Source organism: Amphiura filiformis, chromosome 13 (genome assembly GCF_039555335.1).
Source record: "Amphiura filiformis chromosome 13, Afil_fr2py, whole genome shotgun sequence".
Lineage (NCBI taxonomy): Eukaryota > Metazoa > Echinodermata > Ophiuroidea > Amphilepidida > Amphiuridae > Amphiura > Amphiura filiformis.
In genome coordinates, this window is record NC_092640.1 from 24,152,102 (window position 1) to 24,174,089 (window position 21,988).

General features: G+C 36.4%; 1 pseudogene; it reads left to right on the forward strand.

Moving 5' to 3' along the window:
* The window catches only part of LOC140167517 (twitchin-like), a 118,454-nt pseudogene that overhangs the window by 84,919 nt on the left and 11,547 nt on the right, over positions 1 to 21,988 (forward strand).

A 21,988-nucleotide genomic window follows, 5' to 3' on the forward strand; every position in this document is an offset into this window, starting at 1 on the left:
TGATAACAACATCAAAACTTCTTCTTGACACTAGAGGGGAATGTATTTCTTGTTCAATTTGGAAAAGCCTCAGCAGCAGCTTATAATGTTTTTCAGCTCATTTCTTTAATATGTGTAAGAGAAACCAAACTTATTTCAAACACTAGAATTCATTTTCATTACTCTTTTATTTATTTCTCATAATAATAGTACCACCATGTCTTACAAATCAATTGGTTGAATTTTATTATCTTGTTTGTGGTATTTTGTTTGAAGACAATGAATAAAAACAGTGTGCAAGAATATTCAGCAAGTTCATATTTTGACATTTGAATTCTGAATATTCGAAAAACAACAGACGGGTGTGTATGTGATAGTTAGTAAAATTGTCAAAAAACAGAGAAAGTATGACCGGCCATTTCAGCAAAATATGAGCTGAACTAAAAAGTAGAGTGGATTCAAATTGCACAAAAATATGAGCTGTAGTGCTGTAATACAAGTCATTGCACTAAGAAGGACTGAAATTTATATCTATTTGTTTCCCGCGATCACAACATGTGAATTTCTTCTGCCTCAGTTCTAGTTCCCTACTGCTATCTTCAGTAGATAGCAAAATACAATAGTTGTGACATTTGAATTCTGAATATCAGAAAAGTAACAAGCGGATGTGTATGTAATAGTTTATAAAATTGTCATTTGGGCAAAACAAGCTAAACTAAAAGTGGAGTGGATTCAAATTGAACAAAAATATGAGCTGTAGTGCTGTAATACAAGTCATTGCACTAAGAAGGACTGAAATTTATATCTATTTGTTTCCCCCGACCACGACGTGTGAACTTCTTCTGCCCCTACATTCAATTTGCATACAAATACAAAGTATCAACCAATCAGTCATCGTCACTTTGTATACCATAAAAGGCGTTGAGTAACGTGATCCGTCTTGACGACTAATTCTAAAGTACCCATGCTGTGTCAAGTAATTAAATCTTTCTATAAGATGATCAGGATTCCATTGTCATGGAGGCAATGATAGCATTGCATTAACAATAAATTGCCTGTAGTGATCACTCTTGGAACATCTTTCTTGATTGCGATTGAGTACGTCCCAGACCATGTTGTTTTGCATGATGCAATGATGCAATGACGATAAACAGCATATGGTGAGATGCTGAGTTAGTTGATTAGTTTGCAGATGAGTCGACTCATTAAATATTTTTCTGAGATGTTTGTGGTTAGGAGATATAACATACACAAGATTAGAGAAGAGAGATCTAAACATTGCATTAATAAGTCCATGTGGTGTCCATCAGAATTGTGTGATATGTCGGGCAAGTAGAACATGGGGCTTTAAAATCAATCATGGACAAGACAGATGCATCAAGAGGTACCAGGGTGTTTCTGGACTAGGGGCCTAGATTGAAGCAATAATATTGTAACATTTGCTGAGGAGGAGGATTTTTTCAAAATTCTGATTTATATTATATTTTCAGTGAAAAGCAATAATTACTAGCGTGTCAAATAGGCTATATTAATTATTATGCTATCTTCAGTAGATAACAGCATATATTAATATGTGCTATCTTCAGCAGATATCATCATAATATTATTTATATTTGCTATCATCAGTAGATAACAACCTATGTTTGTGATTAATATCTCCAGCAGATGCTGTAAAAGTAGAAATTTGCTGTAATTTACATCTTGCTATACAGCAGTAAACACAAATTTATTATATTTTGCAATCTTCAGTAGACAGCAGATGCCCTTTACTTCCTTACTTCACCCCTGCTGTTATTTACATCTGAATATACAGCAGTAAATACAAGGCATAATGCAGTTTTAGCCAAATAGAAAACCTTTCAATATGTTAACACCCCCCTCCCCACACCCCCCCCCCCACACAAGTATAGCCATCAGTGGAAATGATATAGCATTTATCACATATAGCCTATAAATGAGTTGACCTCAATGTTTATCAAATTTGTTATATTTTGCTATCTTCAGTAGACAGCAGATGCCCTTTACTTCCTTACTTCACCCCTGCTGTTATTTACATCTCAAAATACAGCAGTAAATACAAGGCATAATGCAGTTTTAGCCAAATCGAACACCTTTCAAGATATTACCCCTCCCCCCCCCACACACAAGTATAGCCATCAGTGGAAATGATATAGCATTTACCACATATAGCCTATAGATGAGTTGACCTCAATGTTTATCAAATTTGTTATATTTTGCTATCTTCAGTAGACAGCAGACTCTCTTTACTTCCTTACTTTGCCTCTGCTGTTATTTACATCTCAAAATACAGCAGTAAACACAAATTTGTTACATTTTGCTATCTTCAGTAGACAGCAGAAGCCCTTCACTTCCTTATTTCACCTCTGCTGTTATTTGTATTTCACTATACAGCAGTAGATACAAATTTGTTGTAATTTGCTATCTTCAGTAGACAGCAAATGCCCCTTGCAGCAGTAAACACAAATTTGTTACATTTTGCTTTCTTCAGTAGACAGCAGAAGCCCTTTACTTCCTTACTTTGCCCCTGCTGTTATTTACATCTCAATACAAGGCATAATGCAGTTTTAGCCAAATCGAACACCTTTCAATATGTTAACACCCCCCTCCCACATCAGTGGAAATGATATAGCATTTATTTTACCACATATAGCCTATAGATGAGTTGACCTCAATGTTTATCAAATTTGTTACATTTTGCTATCATCAGTAGACAGGAGATGCCCTTCACTTCCTTATTTCACCTCTGCTGTTATTTGTATTTCACTATACAGCAGTAGATACAAATTTGTTGTAATTTGCTATCTTCAGTAGACAGCAAATGCCCCTTACTTCCTTACTTTGCCACTGCTGTTTTTTACATCTTGCTATACAGCAGTAAACACAAATTTGTTACATTTTGCTTTCTTCAGTAGACAGCAGATGCCCTTTACTTCCTTACTTTGCCCCTGCTGTTATTTACATCTCAATACAAGGCATAATGCAGTTTTAGCCAAATCGAACACCTTTCAATATGTTAACACCCCCCTCCCACATCAGTGGAAATGATATAGCATTTATTTTACCACATATAGCCTATAGATGAGTTGACCTCAACGTTTATCAAATTTGTTACATTTTGCTATCTTCAGTAGACAGCAGATGCCCTTTACTTCATTATTTCACCCCTGCTGTTATTTACATCTCAATATACAGCAGTAGATACAAATTTGTAATATTTTGCTATCTTCAGTAGACAGCAAATGCCGTGTACTTCCTTACTTTGCTCCTGCTGATATTTATATCTTTCTATACACAGAAATTTGTTACATTTTGCTATCTTCAGTAGACAGCAGATGCCCTTTACTTCTTTTACCCCTGCTATTCCTTTACTCCTGCTGTTATATTTCACTATACAGCAGTATACACAAATATGTTATATTTTGCTGTCTTCAGTAGACAGCAGATGCTTGTTCTTACCTTTACTCCACCACCTCCCCCACCCGTCTGAAAACTTTGCTCCTGATATTTTCACATGAAGCACTTTGTCTTCAGTGCAATTCACCAAGCTCTGGTCATGCTAATGGTGTCACGCTGTGCCATGGCAGTATGACCTCCCACCCACCTCCCCCTCTGAAAACTCTGCTCCTGATATTTTCACACGAAGCACTTTGTCTCCAGTGCAATTCACCACACTCTGGTCATGCTAAAGGTATCACGCTGTGCCATGGCCGTATGACGTGAGTTGACATGACAGATGGGACACTCTTCACCTGTTTCCAATCATTGTTGCAGTTTAACGCTATTGGTTGTAGCATGTACATCAAGTTGTCTGGGTGTTATGGTCTGCTGAAACCATACAGACATTTATAGCTCATACTAAACCAATAAGAGACTTGTTTATGTTCATTCTTCAGCATTCTTATTCAAAACATGACATTATATGTGCATCTGATTCCAATATGTATGTAAAGAAGAGAACATCTGGGCATTTCGAATCAATTTGGATTCTTTAGTCTCTGTATACAACTGAAGCATGTAGATGGATTAAGATACATCAACTTGATGCTGGGCTGAGAGTCTTATATGTCAACTCATTCAAATTATTTATTGATATATTTATATAAATTAAAATGATTGAATTATACAGTGTGGAAATTGAATTACAGCTCTGGTGAGATAGACTCTATTTCTGGACTCTGTAGGGAAGGATGATTCAATACCAGCCAGGTTTTTAGCAGCTTTGATTATTACTTTATAAACAGGAATTTATTGTATCATTTATAGAAAAGTTGTTGTAAGCAATCAGCTTTTGGATAACAAGTTTGTTTTCTGTGGGTCATTTCTAGTCATTTACAGCAAAATACAAAAGATATAATCTGCTCCCAAAAATAGCACCATATTATTGTGACCATTTTGGTTCAGTGTTTGCAGACTGTTGCCTCATGTCATGGGTTAAAAATGTTTGCCTTCATGTTATTGTGAAGCTGATGTGTTTGACCAGATTTGATTCATTCCATCATGGGTTGCATTCATATGTCTTGGAATTGAATTATATTTCCTTCTGAATTGAATTGCAGCTCTGCTGTAAAGGTGAAATCTATTTCTGTTGTGAGGTGTAGCAATATGATATGGGCTGAGTTTTAAGTTATGATTGGCAACATCCACAAATAAGCATCTTCTTGTATTAATTAAACTTTGGAAACACAAGATTATGGCTCAATTTAAACCTTCAATTACCGCTTTTGTATTGATTAAGCTGAGATATACTTTTCAAGTAGTCTTTCTGAAACTTGGTTCCATAGGTGATACATGCTGCTATCTTCAGTAGATAGCAAACACAAGAAGTACCAATTATATCTTATCAAATCCATAGATAGAGTTTTGGCTTCATTCCTCAAAAAGATTTTTTTTAATCTTTACCTGAAATTTTTAATGTTTATTAGATTTAAGACTTAAATCTTTCATAAACTTTGTAATAATTTATGAAAAGGCATTATATTTTGGAGCAGTTGAAAAATTGAAGTTGGTAGAAATCTGCTTGGTACAAACATATAAATGATCTCCATAGGATAAAATGTATTTTATGAGACTTTCACTACAGTTGAACTTTTCACATTTGTTACTTGTGTTTATTAAGTTAGAGGCATCTGCCATCCACTGGCAGATGCAGCATAAGATAAGTAATTAATTGTAAAATTAGAGCATGATATCAGTGACTCCAAGACATCTAGATTTCTAATCCAATTAAGCTGAAGTATTTCATTATGGTGGACCATTCCAGTTGAAATTCATACACCCCCTGTGGAAGGCAAGACCTCAATCTCACACACAGGGGGTGTAGATTTCAAATGGAGTTACCCATTCAGGTAACCTTATTTGAAATTCACACTCCCTGTGTTGACAATTAAGGCTGTGTCTAGGGGGTGTATGGGTTTCAGCTGGAATAGCCCAAGGCAGACAATGTTATTAAATTCAAGAAGAGTAATTAAAAAAGTAATTAAAATAATTACAGGTGTCTTATTACTAGTATACCAATTTATACTCAGGTTAATGAGAACTATGCAATTAGAGTTTAATTACTAGGTTCTGCTGCTCAGACCGGACAAAAATGTGTAACATACCTTTAACATGTGTAATGGAAACTTGTATGCAAACTTTATGCACTATTTAGAATAGTACACATATGAGTTGTCCTCCTCTTAAGATGTTTAACATTGCAATGTAGTGAAGATCCCTCAACAGGATATAGTGAAGACCTGGAATGAATCCAACACTTGGCCTTATTCTTTCATTGCTTCAATTTATTGCATGTCGGTATCATCTATACTACACATTCTTTTAACTGTCTTTAAGTTTCTACAATTGATACTGTGCAAGAGATAGGCTCATGAGTGAAGGACAACTCAATGCTCAAGAAAATACTGTACATATCGATGACAAAACATGTGTGTTTAGACTACCATATATGAAATGTCACCTCAGTACTTGCTAGACTAGACTTTGTGAGGTAGATGACAAGCTTTTTTGTGTATAAAATTGAACATTTCCTTCCATCCAAAGTTATGAGACAAGCTTATTCAGGCCTCATTTCATGTATCCAGATATGAATGAAAATGCTCAATTTTGAACTCTCTTTGTAAATTGTATACCATTTTTGAACACAGTAACTAAACTTGGCAACAAATCAAAAGCAGGTTGGGAGCAGAGATATTTGCATCAAAGCAATACATTATAGAAAACCAATTACCTAGCAAGAAAATATTTTCATGCTGAGTTTTAGGAATCATATGTTTTGCTTGGCAACCATACCGATTAATTAAATATCATGAGCTGGTGCCATAAGAATGTTTTAATAGACACCATTTGCCTGAAGTCCAGGAGTACTTGAGTTGAGATACTTGGTAGCGCAGCAGCATTCAAAATAAGTGGTTTTTCAATCTATGACCAAAACTAGTTGTAGTGACAGTGGTTTATTTGTTTATCCAGTGGGTCTCCAAAAATCTGTATATAAACTTATAACTTTTTGATCTTTTCATTGCCAATAAAAATCAATCATAACTTAATTGATCATCCTAAAACTAAAGAGAGAAACATGTGAAAAGAGAGATTTATGGCAACAATAGCAAAACAGGCCAAAATTGTGGGAAACCAAAAATCTAGTGGAATGCCAAAAACATATTGGCAGGTTATCCCTGAAACGACCATTTTATACTCTTATTTTATACCATATTTATAACACTGTTTGGTATACTCACTGAAATATTTAGCTATATTTTCTCATTTGTAGTCTAGTTAAACAGGAAGCCTCGCTTGGCCAGTTTGGCACAGAAGAACTGACTTACACCTGTTTCTTTATGACAGACAACAGAATTTACATGGATAAATTTTAACCTTGACTAATTCCATAAGGAACTTGAACCAAAAGTGAGGCTCCACTTTAACATCATTTAGTTTTCAGAAGTTCTTTTGAGAGTAAAGCATGCATGCATGCATGTATCTAGTATGTAAACCATCCTTCAGGTGCAGGATGGTGCTTGTGTACCAAATACCAAAGCTATTAATCAAGACACAGTCAGCTATACAGAATTCTTATTATATGTATTATGTCTCCATCAGGTAAACTCATTTTATGTTCTTCCCAGCACCACTTTGAATCCAGGGTAGTCAGGCATTGATACTAGCCATTTATCATCAGGCAATAGAGTCATCAAACTTTTACAGAAGAGACTGGTATAAGGTGTCTTCCAACTTGAAAATATCAAAATAACTTTTATAATGAGACTTATATTATAGTCTGTATATCTACCTCGAGTCACCGGCACTAGCTTTGAAGTTCAGCGTGTTCTGCGTTAGCTTAGCGTTACTTGGTGCGTGTACATACTTTTATGCGTGCGATCAACATGCCGCATATGTACATGCAAGAAACTACGCTTAAGCCAACACAGCACATGCTGAACTTCCAAGCTAATGCCGTTGACTCGGGGTAGATATACAGACTATAGCTTGTTTGAAATTGACCTCCAATGCAAGGAAAGGGATATGAGACCTAGACTACTCTCTGAGCCTTGGTTTTGTACCCCCTTCACACATTTCTGAACTCAACACTATCTGAATCTGGTTTGTTATCTCAAGTACAGTAGGAGTTAAGTTAGTTTGACTTGATCACACATTTCTTAAGTACCTTTGACTTTGAGCTGTTTCAAAACTTTCTATAGTGTCATTAGATGTATATTGGTCTTTTTTGTTAAATAAATATTCCTGATAACTTGATTAATGTAATACATTCCAGCAAAGCTTAGAACATGTCAGTATATAGCTTAAATCAAGCTGATTGGCAATCAGTTCTTGCATATGCAATGTGTTGGTTTTAGTTTGTCCTTTTTTCATGTGACCATTTTGCTATGACGTAAAATAAGAACACATTGTAGGTCAAGTGTGTCTGTGATCTCTTTTTATCTGTGTTAAGTACTCTCCCATTGCAGTTTCACATTTCTTACCCCCAGTCTGACCTATACATTTGAACAAAACTACGGTGATTGTATTTGTAATGGGGCATGTCTGTGTCCTCATTACATCTGTGTTAAGTACTCCCCATTCACATTACTTACTCCTAGTCTGACGTATACATTGAAACCCAAACTATGGCCAATATATTTGTAGTGGGTCCTTTCTGCTACCCCCATTTACATTACTTACCCCCAGTCTGACCTATACATTAAAACTATGGCGAATATAGTTGTAGTGGGGCATGTTTGTGTCCTCATTACATCTGTGTTAAGAAGTTCCCTTTCAGTTTCACTGTTGTCCTTTTCCACCCCCTTTTGACATGTACTGTGAAAGTATCAAAGATGTTATGTAGTGCAGAATGTTGATGTTTTATCTTCATACTGTACAAGCATGGTGTTCTGTGCCAAGTCAGATTTTACCCTTGGCAAGCTTCAATTAGGTTTGTTGTTATCCCTGAAGCGATTTACTAAAATGTATATAAACCTTCATCTCAAAATCCATTTTGTATCTCCTACCCCTCAGCAGTTTTGATTTAGTCTTTTCCCTCTCTTGAAATATAAACTCAAGTGAATATATTTAGATCACATGCTCTTCTTTTCTCCTCTTCATCCTTCCCTTCGGCAGCTTCACATGTTCTCCTTTTTCTCCCCTCTCGTCTGGCCTCTATGCCCCGAAGATCAAAAGCTGGGATCCATTAATGTTTGGTATGTTAATGGACTCTTGCTTTAATGTCACAAGTCAGGTTAAGCAAAGTTTGCTGTTCTCCCGTTGCAGGGATGAAGAGTTACAGTGTCAACTTTTGAATCTATGTGTTGGGGTATAATGTTTAGTAAGGAACGGTCTCTTGTCATTTTGTTCCCAGGTTTTGTTCTAGGTAGATGTGTACATTTGAATATCAATGAACTTTTGGAATGTGGGTAAAAAAGTTACGCAGATGAGAATTAGGCCTACAGTACAATGTTCAGAGATAAAGTGCAATAGAAAAATAGAAATGTGAAGTATTTGAAGGTTGCCTGTTGGCTAGTAGTTTCAAAGAATTCTTGAGAAAAAATGTAGGCTAATCTTACTTTTAGTTCCATGGGCAGTACTGGTCAGATTATTGGCTTGTAATAACTATTTTGATTGGTTACAAAGAGGGCTATATCATGTATTGAGCCAATCAAAATGTTGGTGAGAGTAGTTAATAGGACTAAAGGAGATTAAGCTTAGAATTGCTTAGAGATCTAGAAGCTGTATTTTGATTGGTTACTTAGATGATTATATCATGTAATTAACCAATCAGGGCAGTGTAAGAAAGGCAGTAGTACTCATGGGCATATTGTTAACATTCTATACAAAGGGAGAGAATTCAACAAGCAGATTGTGATATACCCTGTAGTCAATCTGACGAATGGGCTCTTTACTTTCAGGGATCAACTTTTCCATTAGCCCAAGTAGTACTAGTTGCTGTGGTCTCACAGCTTGCTCATCGACATTTCAGAAGGTCCGGTTCTTGTCAGATATGAGTTTTGTCCAGAAATTTGACAACTAGACTTTGTATCACCTCAAGTTTGGTATTGACCAAGGTTACCATCAGAGAAGAATTTGTTCTGGGAGTTTGTCTCTGTGCAGTTCCAGAACAATGAATGAACTTTCCATGATGATGATGATATTAAATCTTAAAGGTCATTGCATTGTCAAATTAGTTCATCACAGATCCCCACCGTATCAATTGAATCCAAACATTGACTTTGATTGTTCCTAAAGGTCATAGGTAACACTTGGATACAATGAGTACAGGAATAGCTGCTATTAGAGTAGATTTGTTTTACCGCAGGGTAGATGGTAATTGTAAGATGGCCTACCCAATCCCTGTGCATCTCAAAGTGTCTCTATTAATTATGCATAGTTGAACATCTACACAGATGCAGGTTTGAGGTTAGGTAAAATGATTTCAGTTGTCAATTCGATGAGTTTTGTTTTGCCGCAGGATAGATGGGAATTATGATTTGGCCTCCCCATGCATCTCAAAGTGTCTGAATTAATTATGTAGAGTTAAACATCTACACAGATGCAGATTGTGAATTTGAGATATAGGTAAAATAATTTCAGTTGTTAATTGGATGAGGTTTGTTTTGCCGCAGGATAAATGGTAATTTTGATTTGGCCTGCTCGTGCATCTCAAAGTGTCTCTATTAATTATACAGAGTTAAACATGCACACAGATGCAGATTGCGAATTTGAGGTGCAGGTAAAATGATTCCGTTGTCAATTGGATGAGCTTTGATTTACCGCAGGATAATCGGTAATTGTGATTTGGCCTGCCCATGCATCTCAAAGTGTCTGAAGTTATTAAGCAAAGTAGAACTTCTACACAGATGCAAATTGGAAATTTGAGTTGTAGGTAAAGTTATTCCAGATGTCATTGGAGGAGCTTTTCTTTGCCGCAGAATAGATGGTCATTGTAAGATCATGTACGCAATACCCATGCGTCTCCAAGTGTCCGAAGTAATTATTCAAGGTAAAACATGTACACAGATGCAGAGCTATGCAGCAGGTGAATTTGAGGAGCAGGCAAAGTTATCAATTACAGCCTGCTATTCTGGTTTTCATTGGGAAAACTGCAGGATAGATGACCTACCCAATACCCATGCATCTCCAAGTGTCTCCATTAATTACTCAAAGTAAAATATCTACACAGATGCAGATGTAGATGGGTAATTTGAGGTTTGTCATTGGAGGAGCTTTTGCCGCAGGATAGTTGTTGGCAATTGTAAGATGGCCTACCCGTGAATCTCAAAGTGCCTCAGTTAATTATGCAGAGTAAAGCATTGAATGAGGTGTAGGCAAAGAGATTATAGCATATTATTCCAAAGGCCGGCTATTCTGGAAATCCACTTTAAAAAAAAAATCCTGTACTGAAGGACTACACAATTCAAAAAATGGAACATATGTTCGCTTTTCCGAACTAACATTTTTGGAATAACAGTCTTTTGGGAAAAGCAGACCTTTGGAATCGGAAACAGTCCCCAAGTGATTGCCTTATACATGTATGCTTCAAAATACCTTTTTTGATCAAATATCATGTATCAAAATTCTGATTGATACCCCCATTGTCATTTTCAATGGTACCATAAACTTAGAACTGCATGGATCAAGTTCTTATTTGACTAACTGTGAGATTACCTCGAACCTGGCATATATGTACTTCAAAATTGCAATTTATGGCAAGGACAATCTGTGATTGGCCTAATGGGTCGTTTTATGGCTTTATCAAATCTTGTTATTTCGTACTTTGTCATTCTAAACCTGAAGAAAAGGTCACCACTAATTTCTATATCAACACGATGACAAGAATAACAATTGAGCCCTCTCTCATGTAAGTTGCTTCGTTGATGTCACAACTCTCAGATCACACCATGAGGTCAATTTTGTACTATTGATGCTTCGCACTCAGATATCACCATAAAAAGTGTTTGGTTTGCACAAGCTTCTTATAGTAGCCTATTAGTGGCAACTGGCAAGGGGTATAGTTTAAGAAAATACTGGATGAATAGAACCCATTAGGTTACATAGTTTTGAAAAATTTTAAAGTGCGTCATTGTAATTTGCAGAGAGGAAGAGGGAGAAGCAAAGAGAACACAAGATTGAAGGGGTGGGGAAGGGAGAGATAGGGATAAAAGAAAGAAGGAACAAAAAGTGAAAGGCAGAAAGACAGGAAACAGGAATATAAAGAATTAGAAAGATAGAGAGAGAATAAAATAAAGGAGACAGCAAGAAAAGGCGGAGGGCAACATCAAGTGGAATGTTTTAGTAAAATATGTTCATTTACCATGTCATCTACAAAGGTTTTTTCCCTTCAATGTTGGACTGTATGTAATTGCGGATTAGTATCCAAACTTACATACAAAATAATCATTGTTATAATAGCACAACAAGTGTAGAACATAATCAGCACTCATGTGTGAGATAACAGACTAAAACAAGGAGACAGAAAATTAAAATAAAGTACCGCTCTCAGCATGATTATTTGAATGTTGCTAACACTAAATGTGTTTTAACTAAAGCCATGATAAACATTGAGTACACTTATAACAAATAGATGTATCATCTTAAAGGGCATTCAGCTTTGCAGCTGTTACTTTACTACTGTGGTTACAGCAGGCGGCATGTCACAGAGAGGGTGTCAATTTACCCATGATGCAACATGATTTGAAAATAACAACTTGAAAAGATCATGTACTCAGTTTATTTGTTTGTTTGTTTGTGTGTGTGTTTATTTGTTTGTTTATTTGTATGTTTGTGTGTTTGTTTGTTTGTTTGTGTTGTATTGATTGATTTTTGTGTTAAATAAATTTGTTTGTCCGTTTGATTTAAAGATGAGTGGTCCCTTTCTTGTTCATTAGGTGTTTTTGACAAGTTTTTTTTTCAAGTTTGGAGCTAATTTGCTCCAGCCTTATGGGTATTAGAAGAACAAAAATGTTTATCACAATGGAACAGTATGGGTTGTACACCATGGGGAATGAGGCTGTAACTTTTTCATTCATTCATAACATCTAAAGGAAACTTATCTCAGGCCTCAAAAAGTGGGGGAATTAGGTTGTAAATTGGGTCACCTACGTACATCCTTAACCGATGTAACGTCATAAAAGCACAATTTTATCATGGATACATATGTTTAAGGGATGCATTCAAAACCCTAATAAATTTCCCTTGCAAAATGAGACAAGAATATGGTTTACTTGTATACTATCAATAATTATATAGCGACTCATTATATTCACTGTTATTCAGAATATGCTTAGATCACACTGACTGTCAGCTTCAGAGAAACGGAATGTATTATACAAAAAAACATAAACAATATATGAATAAATTCTTGAATACAAACTAACCAAAATATATACATCACTTTATTTTCCCATATCACAGAGAATCCAGTGTGGAAGACCTGACCAGAATTGCACCACCACCACGCAAACGTCTCACCCATCCACCCTTCTACAGCATGCCCTTGCGTCGTAGGAACATCATCGAAGGAGACACCGCACGCCTTGTATGCAACGTCCAAGGCTTCCCCGAACCTAAGATCACCTGGACAAAGAACGGACTCCCAGTGAAGAATGGAGAGTACTACAAGATCATCAACAGATGGGGAACATGCTCCCTGGAGATTACCGTGTCCAGTATGAGGGATACAGGAACATACAGATGCCATGCAGTCAATGATGATGGAGAGGAGAGCACTGCTTGTGAGCTGGTTGTTGATGAGAGTGAGTAGTCTGCTTATTTTGTTGTTTACAGCTCTGTTTTACATGTTTTTAAAACTATTTTACCTCATTTCAATCCACCAGCATATTTGATGAAACCTTTTTACTTGTTCTTTACCTTTATGCAAAAGAATTATGAGGAGAAATACAAAACCAATGCATGTAATTACACCACAACACAATATAGTCAAAAGTAAAATTGCTAGTATAATGGGTTATTCCATTTAAAATCCTCATCTTCCCCTCATCCCTCTGACCCTCTGTTGAAGATTCAGGTTGGAGCTGTCTAATAAGTTCATTCCATTTGAAATTCACACTCCCCCTGTGGAAACTATTTCCCAAATATTCCACATGGGTAGTGTGGATTTTTAATGGAATAACTCAATTTATCATTGGGAAGGAGAGGGAGAAAGCGAAGAGAATGGGGAGGAGAGGGAGGAAGAGAAGGTGGAGGAGAAGGAGGAGAGGGAGGAAGAGAAGGGAAAGAGGAAGGAGAGGGGAAAGGGAAAATAGGGACGATACTGCCCCCGGACTGGAAATGCTGGCTACGCGCCTGATGTTCAAGTTGGAAGATAACAACAATAAGGAAAATCCACAGGGCTGACAGTATAAATGACATATTTTATGACATAGAAGAGGTCTTTATCAGTCCAATTTTTGTGATGTAAAATTATCTCAAGTATATCCAAAATAACACATTTTTTCTCCCTTCTTTGCAGAACTTGCACCTGATGAGTCCATTGACTTCATCCGTCCATCATTTGTAAGAACACTCCGTGCCATCCGTATCAGGGAAGGCAAGACAGCAAGATTTGAACTCATGGTATCTGGTAACCCAGAACCAGAAGTACAATGGTAAGGAACTTTCAATTGTTACCACTTAGTCTTCATCAGAAAGTGATTGCAATTTTACTCTTCATCATAATGCACAAAACTGTGGCCATACACAGTCTAAATCAGGAGTGAGTGGGCAACCTACGGCCTGTGAGTTACATGGTTGTGATGTGTGATGTATGTACAGCTCACAGCACCATACTTTTGGCCATGCTTCAGCATTTTTCAAGAATGAATGAATAATGAAAACATAAATATTTAAAATTCTTGACAGATTCATTCCTTGAATTTTTCACATATTTATATTTTGTTTCTTTGTTTGTGTGGTTGGGTATTTCTGTAGATATTTATGCCATAAAAGTAAATTTTTCAGGCTATAATTTGCTTACATGTCAAACAAATTTCAAAGACTTATCACTTTATGCTGAACCATAAGTTAAAGATACTTGTCTTGCTTTGTATATGTTTTTATCTTTCATCCAATTATCCAGCCCCTTGCCTTACTTTCTGTGACAAAAGTCTGAACCCTCTCCTCATCGACTGCAGACGACAAGTTCCATTTTTTCTTTAAAATTAACAAATTCCAGAATTGTATATTTTTATGACCATATTTGGAATCAACATGAAAAATGCATTAAAATTAATACAAACAGCCCAGTATTGGTTCAGTGGTTCTTGAGATAGCTCTCAATATTTTGAGAAAATATCTTAAAACTTGGGATTTTTATGTTAAAGTCTATGGCTAGCACACAAACCATTAAATAAAGAAACTTATGCCAATTTTTCCAACAATTCACATGGCATTACCCCTGACTTTTGCTTGTCTTACAGGTACAAAGACAATAACCCTGTTGAAGAATCCAACCGAATCAAGATTGAGAAATACGGTGCTGGCGCTATTACCTTGGTCGTCAATTCAGCTACAGTCACTGATGGAGGGCGCTACAAAGCTGTTGCTAGCTCTCCTGCTGGCAAAGCATCTTGCGCTGCTGAACTTACTGTCCTAGAATGTGAGTACCTAAAAAAATACTGCTAATCAAGCTGGATACTGTACACAAAGCGTTCTTGAACATGTTAAAACTAGTGTCTTGCTTTCATTGATTAGAACACAAAAGTGCAACTTTTGATTTTGTTTCTTCCTTAGATTTTAGATCACAGTTTCTTCAATTCTGAACCAATTTCAACAAATGAGATCTTAAATTAGAGCTAAAGAGTACAGGTATTAGCTGCTTGAAATTATGACATATCTGTCTTTGTTTAGGATATACAGGGGTGAACATAACTGGCGCCTTAATTTGTTTAGCGGCAGGCTAATTGATAATAGTGACATGGCTTACCTATGCAGTTTTATTAGTTTTTAAACTTGTGTTGCTGACACTTCCAAGTGTCTCAATTAACTGGTTGAATACTGCCCTCTCTTGGCAAAAGGGCATAGCGGGCATATATCTATAGACAAATTACTACAACTGTACAAAGCCTCAGTGATTTTTAAAAAAAGTACAACAAAATAATCACAAAATTATTATTATGGGTAGATTAATATTGTGATATGCTTTACAAGTTATTTGTTAAAATTTTTAATTTAAATTTTAAATTTTTATTTTTCAAAATTTTAGTGGAAGCTGATGTTGAATCTGAAGGAGAAATCGAACCAGGACACCGACGCCGCCACCGTAAACAAGTCCGCAAACCACGTGACAAAAAGGAAAAGAAGAAGAAGAAGAAGGAACCAAAACCACCCAAGGCCTCCTTCGAAGGCCGTATGAGGCGCCGCTTCCAAGAGGAGTACGGAGTCTCACCAAGCAAAGATCTGAAGGGTCGCTGGGAGTCTGCACGCTACACGCCACCATCCTACATGGAAGACCGCTTCTCACCTGCAGGTCGATACACAGCTGGCTCTCCATTTAGACCAACGCCTCTATCTTCAAACCTAGCCCAGTCATGGGACGTGGTGATGCCTATAGATACGATGCATATTCAAGAAGGGAAAGATCCTACAAGTATGAAGAAGAAGAACAGGAGGAATTGGAAGTTACTCGTGGAAAGCCTGATGCACTCTTCACAGAACAAGTGTCGAGACTGAGTCGTATGGACTTCAAGTCTGTTGAGGCAGATGAAATGGAGGAGATCTCAATCTCTGAAGACATACCTGTGAGTTACACATAAACCCATCACCCAAGCATTCTTATTTCAATGATTAAAGTTTAAAACTTAAGAAATTATTCCTACCTCAAAATTTTTAATTAGTACTCCATCTTTCATCAGCAATATGTGATACATATCATCAGGTCGTGACCTTTTGACCTTAGACTTAATCACAGTGTTGTAGACTCCTGGAAGTTTGAACCTGCCCCTATCCTTGTTGAGAAACGGTTCATTAACTTTGATGTGCACTGCATCCTTAAGGCTTTGTTCAAACCACCTGTGGTCTCTGTCACAGATTTCAACCAGGTCTAAGTCCACAAAATGTCCAGATAACCCCATTTGAATGTGGTTTGAGGCTTGTAATTTTGTAGAACTTGGTCTCCTATATTCCAGAAATTCTATTTTCAAAGAGCGTTCCGTCATTATGTAAGCTTCCTTACACTAGCCGGTTATACTTTAATCATTAAATAAATCAACACAGATTCATGAACATTCTTATTTAAAGTTATGAGTTTAAATTGCTCCAGTGGTTTGAATATTAGAAGCAACACTTTGTATCCTAAAGGTCCCTATACAATTTTTCACCATGATGTGGCAGTGACATCAGTACGCATTTCATTGGGTGCAGCTTCATATTGCTAGCATTCGCTCAAAGTGCTGGCATGCACACTCACATGCTTAAAGACACCACATAGATAGATGCATGTGTGAAATCGAAATATGGTATAGAATAGTATGCTCTTGGGGGTGGTACACTAGCCTTCCCTACTTGTTGTTGTACCATCTAAAAACACATCTCAGACCTAAAGTTTGACTGGGGTACTGACAAAAATCTGGATGGGATAAAGTGGGTGTGGTGAATGATGGGAATTACTGCCAATCAATCAAGCCACCCACCTTTAACTGTGATATTTGTCAGGAATTTTGAACCTTTTACTGATGATTTTTGACTAAAACTCTGTTACTTCTTATTTCCAAAACAGGTGGACAAGAGGGGCAAAGAACGAGTCCCCAAAGTCTCCAGGAAAGAAGCTGCAAGACCACCCCGTGAAGAAATGGGAGCAGTCAAGAAAGTCAAGAAGGTAGAGAAGAAAGTCAAGGAGGAGGAGATGAAGGTTGAGAAGAAGGAAGAAGTAAAGATCGAGAAGAAGGAAGCAGAGAAGGTTGAAGAAGTACCAGCAGCTATCATTGATGACACAGAGGGTGAAGGTCCGCCAATATTTATGAGAGGACTGACTGAACAGATTGTCAAGGATGGTGACAAAGTAACTTTGGAGGTTGAAATCAGTGGTAAGTATTAGGGATTTGTTGACGATGTGAGCATTGGGCTATTCCATTTAAAATCCACCCTACCCCTGTGGAAGAATTTTGGAAATATCTTCCACAGGGAGAGTATGTTTTTCAAATGTAATTGGTCAGAGTTAATTATTTTGAAACCTATACTCCCCCTGTATTATAGCTTTACCTACATCTTCCATAACTGGAGTGAGTGTTTCAAATGGAAGTTACCCAATTGTCTATTTGATTCAAAACTTGTACTCCCTCTGTGGAAGACTTCAGCTATATCTTCCACAGGGGTAGTGTGAATTTTAAATGGAATAGCCCATTTGTGTGCATGGCCTCATCTAGCTGCTGTTCCCAGTTTGGGCGAGGATTGATCTATACTGAATGATGGGAATTACGTTAATAAATTGGCATAAATTGTATGACATCAAACTGTGGGAATGAAGAAGAATATTGGAAGTTGAAGATGCACTTCAGAAGGTACTATTTTATTTTCAAGAACAGTCACAATAAGAGACTCAACAACAGAGTCTAGTTTACAAATGATTGGTTGTTGTTTTTATAACCAGTAATCTATTCTACCACATTCAGTCAAATTAAAGGCTATTCTGCATAGCTTTTTGTTAGATATTCGAAATTAAGAAAGAAAATATAGCAATTGATTTGTTAGTTAGATCTTTTGATTATTTTGTGTGCATAAAATTAGACATTTATTAGAAATTTATAACCCTTGCGTAACATTCTTCATCGTTCACTAGGTGCTCGTCCAATGGATGTAGGCTGGCTACGCAATGGACACGACATCCCCGACAGCGAAGAATTCCGCTACGTCGCACGTGGCAACATCCATCAACTCGAGATTGCTGAGATCTTCCCAGAAGACAGCGGCAAATACACATGTGAAGCCCTCAATGACTGTGGAGAGGCTGACAGTAGTGCAATGATTAATGTACTTGGTAAGTTAATGGTACCCAATGCTTAACCCCATGAGAACTACCTGCCAATTGGCCAAAAAGAAGTTTTCATTATCAATTGGACCAATCAGCAACATTGTTAGAATAATTTCACCACACAAAAAAATTGGGGTGAATTATTTGAAAAGCTCCATTCTGATTGGTGATTAAAGTGAAGATATCATGTAATTGACCAATCAGAGGCAATGTTGGATTGGCAGGTAGTGCTCAGGAGGTTCAACAGCTGAGAACATTGGGGGCATTCGGTACAAATAACCATACAGGAATGTGTCGCAAATATGGGTCTTATTTTCGGGCTTTTGGTATGACAATTAATGGACCGGCCTCTTCCAGGTCAATTCTGGTATAAAAATGGGAATTTTGTTAAAATCCCATAAAAAATACCAATGTCACCTAAATAACTGGAGTCCAATTCCCAAAATTCTGGGCTCAGGTATAAGAATGGGTCAAATTTTCTTGAAAACTAATGAATAACTTCTTCAGTTTCAGTTTCAGTTTCAGTTTATTTTCACCATACAATATTATACAATCCAAATAATGAAGGAAAACATTGGTGGGGAGACCAAAAAGAGCAAGGCTCGAAATGTATGGTCACCCTAGAAGTTGCAAATGATGATAATTATAGATTACTACCTTAAATAACTACTAAAACATGACAACTACAAACACGGAACAGGACTGGGTAAGTGCAGAACAGGACCGGACAGGACATGTGCAACTAAACACTAAGGTGAAGGCAGTGATGATGGCATATAGCAAACTTATAAAATAAAAGTTATAAAATAAAACAAACCAATTAAGTTACTGGTAATATGACAACAGATATGACTTATATTTTCTTTTAAATACATACAGTGATTTGGCATTCTTTAACTCTTGCAAAATTGTATTCCAAATCAGAGGACCTTGTCTTCTAATTGTATTTCTTGCTAAATCAGTATTGAAATTATACGGACGATAAAATGAGGATATGCGGGTGGGGTAGCTGTGAAAGGACCTATTTTGAATGAAATAATCGGCAAAATTAACAGGAAGGTTATTGGAAGCATAATTGTGCATAAATGAACAAAGGGTCAATTTGTGGATGTCATAAATAGTCAGAGTATTAAAATTCTTAAATAAAGGTGGAATATGCTCGAGCCAGTGAGAATTCGAGCAGATCCTCATAATTCTTTTTTTGTTTTAGATGGATTGAGTGGAGATTGGTGTTATTTGAATCTGCCCAAATTAAATTGCAATAAGATAGGTGGGGAAGCACAAGAGTATTGTATAATGAAAACAATGTTTTGGAAGGGAGAACTTCTTTAAGGCGATACAAGATACCACAATACTTAGATAAAATATTAACAACATTTGAAGTATGTTTTGACCAAGTTAAAGACTCGCTCTAAGAGAACTCCAAGGAACTTTGTTTGGGAAACTCTGGAGATTTTGACTCCGTCAATGAAAATATTTAAATCATTATACACACGATTGCTATACCTGTTTTTAAACATAATGTAATTTGTTTTGTCTACATTTAACGACAACTTATTTGATTTAAACCATACAGAAAGCTTATCTAATTCCTGGTTAACAATAGTTATTAAATCAGGGAGGTTAGCATGCTAAACAATAACATTTGTGTCATCTGCATAGGTTACAAAAGCAAGTTTATCAGAAGAAAAAGCAATGTCATTTAGGAAAATGATGAAAAGTAAAGGGCCTAAGACTGAACCCTGGGGCACACCACATGTTATATTACGATATGATGAGTTACATTCATCTAAACAAACATACTGAGTTCTATTGGTAAGGTAACTCTTGAACCACTCAAGGCACTTCCTCTGATACCATAATGATGTAGTTTATCAAGAAGAATGTGATGATCAATCGTGTCGAAGGCCTTCGAGAGGTCCAAGAAGATGCCCATTGTATGTAATCTTTTATCAAGGTCTGTAGCAATCTTATCATAGGCGGTAATGAGTGCCATATAAGAGGAGAGCTTTTTTCGAAACCAAATTGACAATTATGAAGCAAATTATGACATTCAAGAAATTTATACAATCTTTTATGAATAATACTTTCAAACATTTTGGAAAACACAGGTAAAACAGATATAGGACGATAATTGTTACATAAAGTAGCATCTCCAGATTTGTGAATGGGAACGACACGCAATTTTAAGTTCATCTGGTACAATACCTGAGCTGATAGACAAATTAAAAACATGACATAAGGGTATTTTAATTAAATCAATAACAATCTTGACAATGTCTGGTTTAACGTCATCAAAACCACTGCTAGTACCAGCTTTAAATGAAGAACAAATATCAACGACTTCCTCAACATCAGTTGGAGATAAGAAAAGAGAGTGCATAGGTGATGGAACTGAATTGAGAAAATCATTGAATTTTGTTTGAGTTGAAGGAATATTACTAGCTAAATTGGGACCAACATTAACAAAGTAATCATTTAAACCATCAGCAATTTGCTGTGAATCGGAAACAATAGAACCATTAATGACAAAAGAATCAGACAAAGGCTTCTTCCTTCTATTACCTAAAAGATCATTCAAGACACCCCAAGTCTTTTTAAGATCACGTCTGTGGACATCAAGTAAGTTACAGTAATACTGCTTTTTAGATGCACGAATAACAGAGGTCAGTTTGTTCTTATAATCTGACAAGGCACGCTTGTTAGAAGCAGTTGGTGATGATCTATACTTTCGGTAGAGTTTGTCCTTTCTGCTGATAGACCTAAGAATTGCCTTGGTGATCCATGGTTTATGAGGAATGCCTTTAGCCCGAGAGATACGCTTAAGCGCTTAACAGGAAAAAGAGCGATTGTACAAATCATTGAATTTTGTAACAAAATTGGAATAGGCTTTCGAGGTGATAAATCATTCATAATATTATCCCAATCTGTGAGCTGAAGATGATTCTTAAAGCAATTAATATTATCTTGATTAAATGTACGACAATTGATAAATTTAGGACTATGTTTATGTAAATCAATAGCACCAGTAACTTGAAATACGGGATAGTGATCGGTAATGTTATTAACAAAAATACCCGACTTAATCTGCTTACTAAGAACATTTGTGAATATGTTGTCAAGAATACTCGCTGAGTTATTAACAATACGTGTAGGACGGTCTATAAGTGGAAACATATCATGAGTATAAAAATTATTGACAAATTCATTAACCTTGTTGTCGGAGTCATAATGAAGAATATCAAGATTGAAGTCACCAGAGATGTAACACAATTTATTTTCAAGTGAAATACGATCGAGACAGTTAGACAAATCAGAATTAAAAGAATCAACATTAGTACGATGGGCACGGTAAACATTACCAACAATGATGTATTTGGATTGTGGAGAAATGATTTCAACAAAAATGGATTCAGAATGATCAATATCATTACGATCGGCTTGAATCAAATTTAAATCGGGTCTGGCTTTAAAAGATAATGTATTATGAACATAAAGAGCAGCCCCGCCACTTCTCCTACCTTGACGAGGGATACTTAT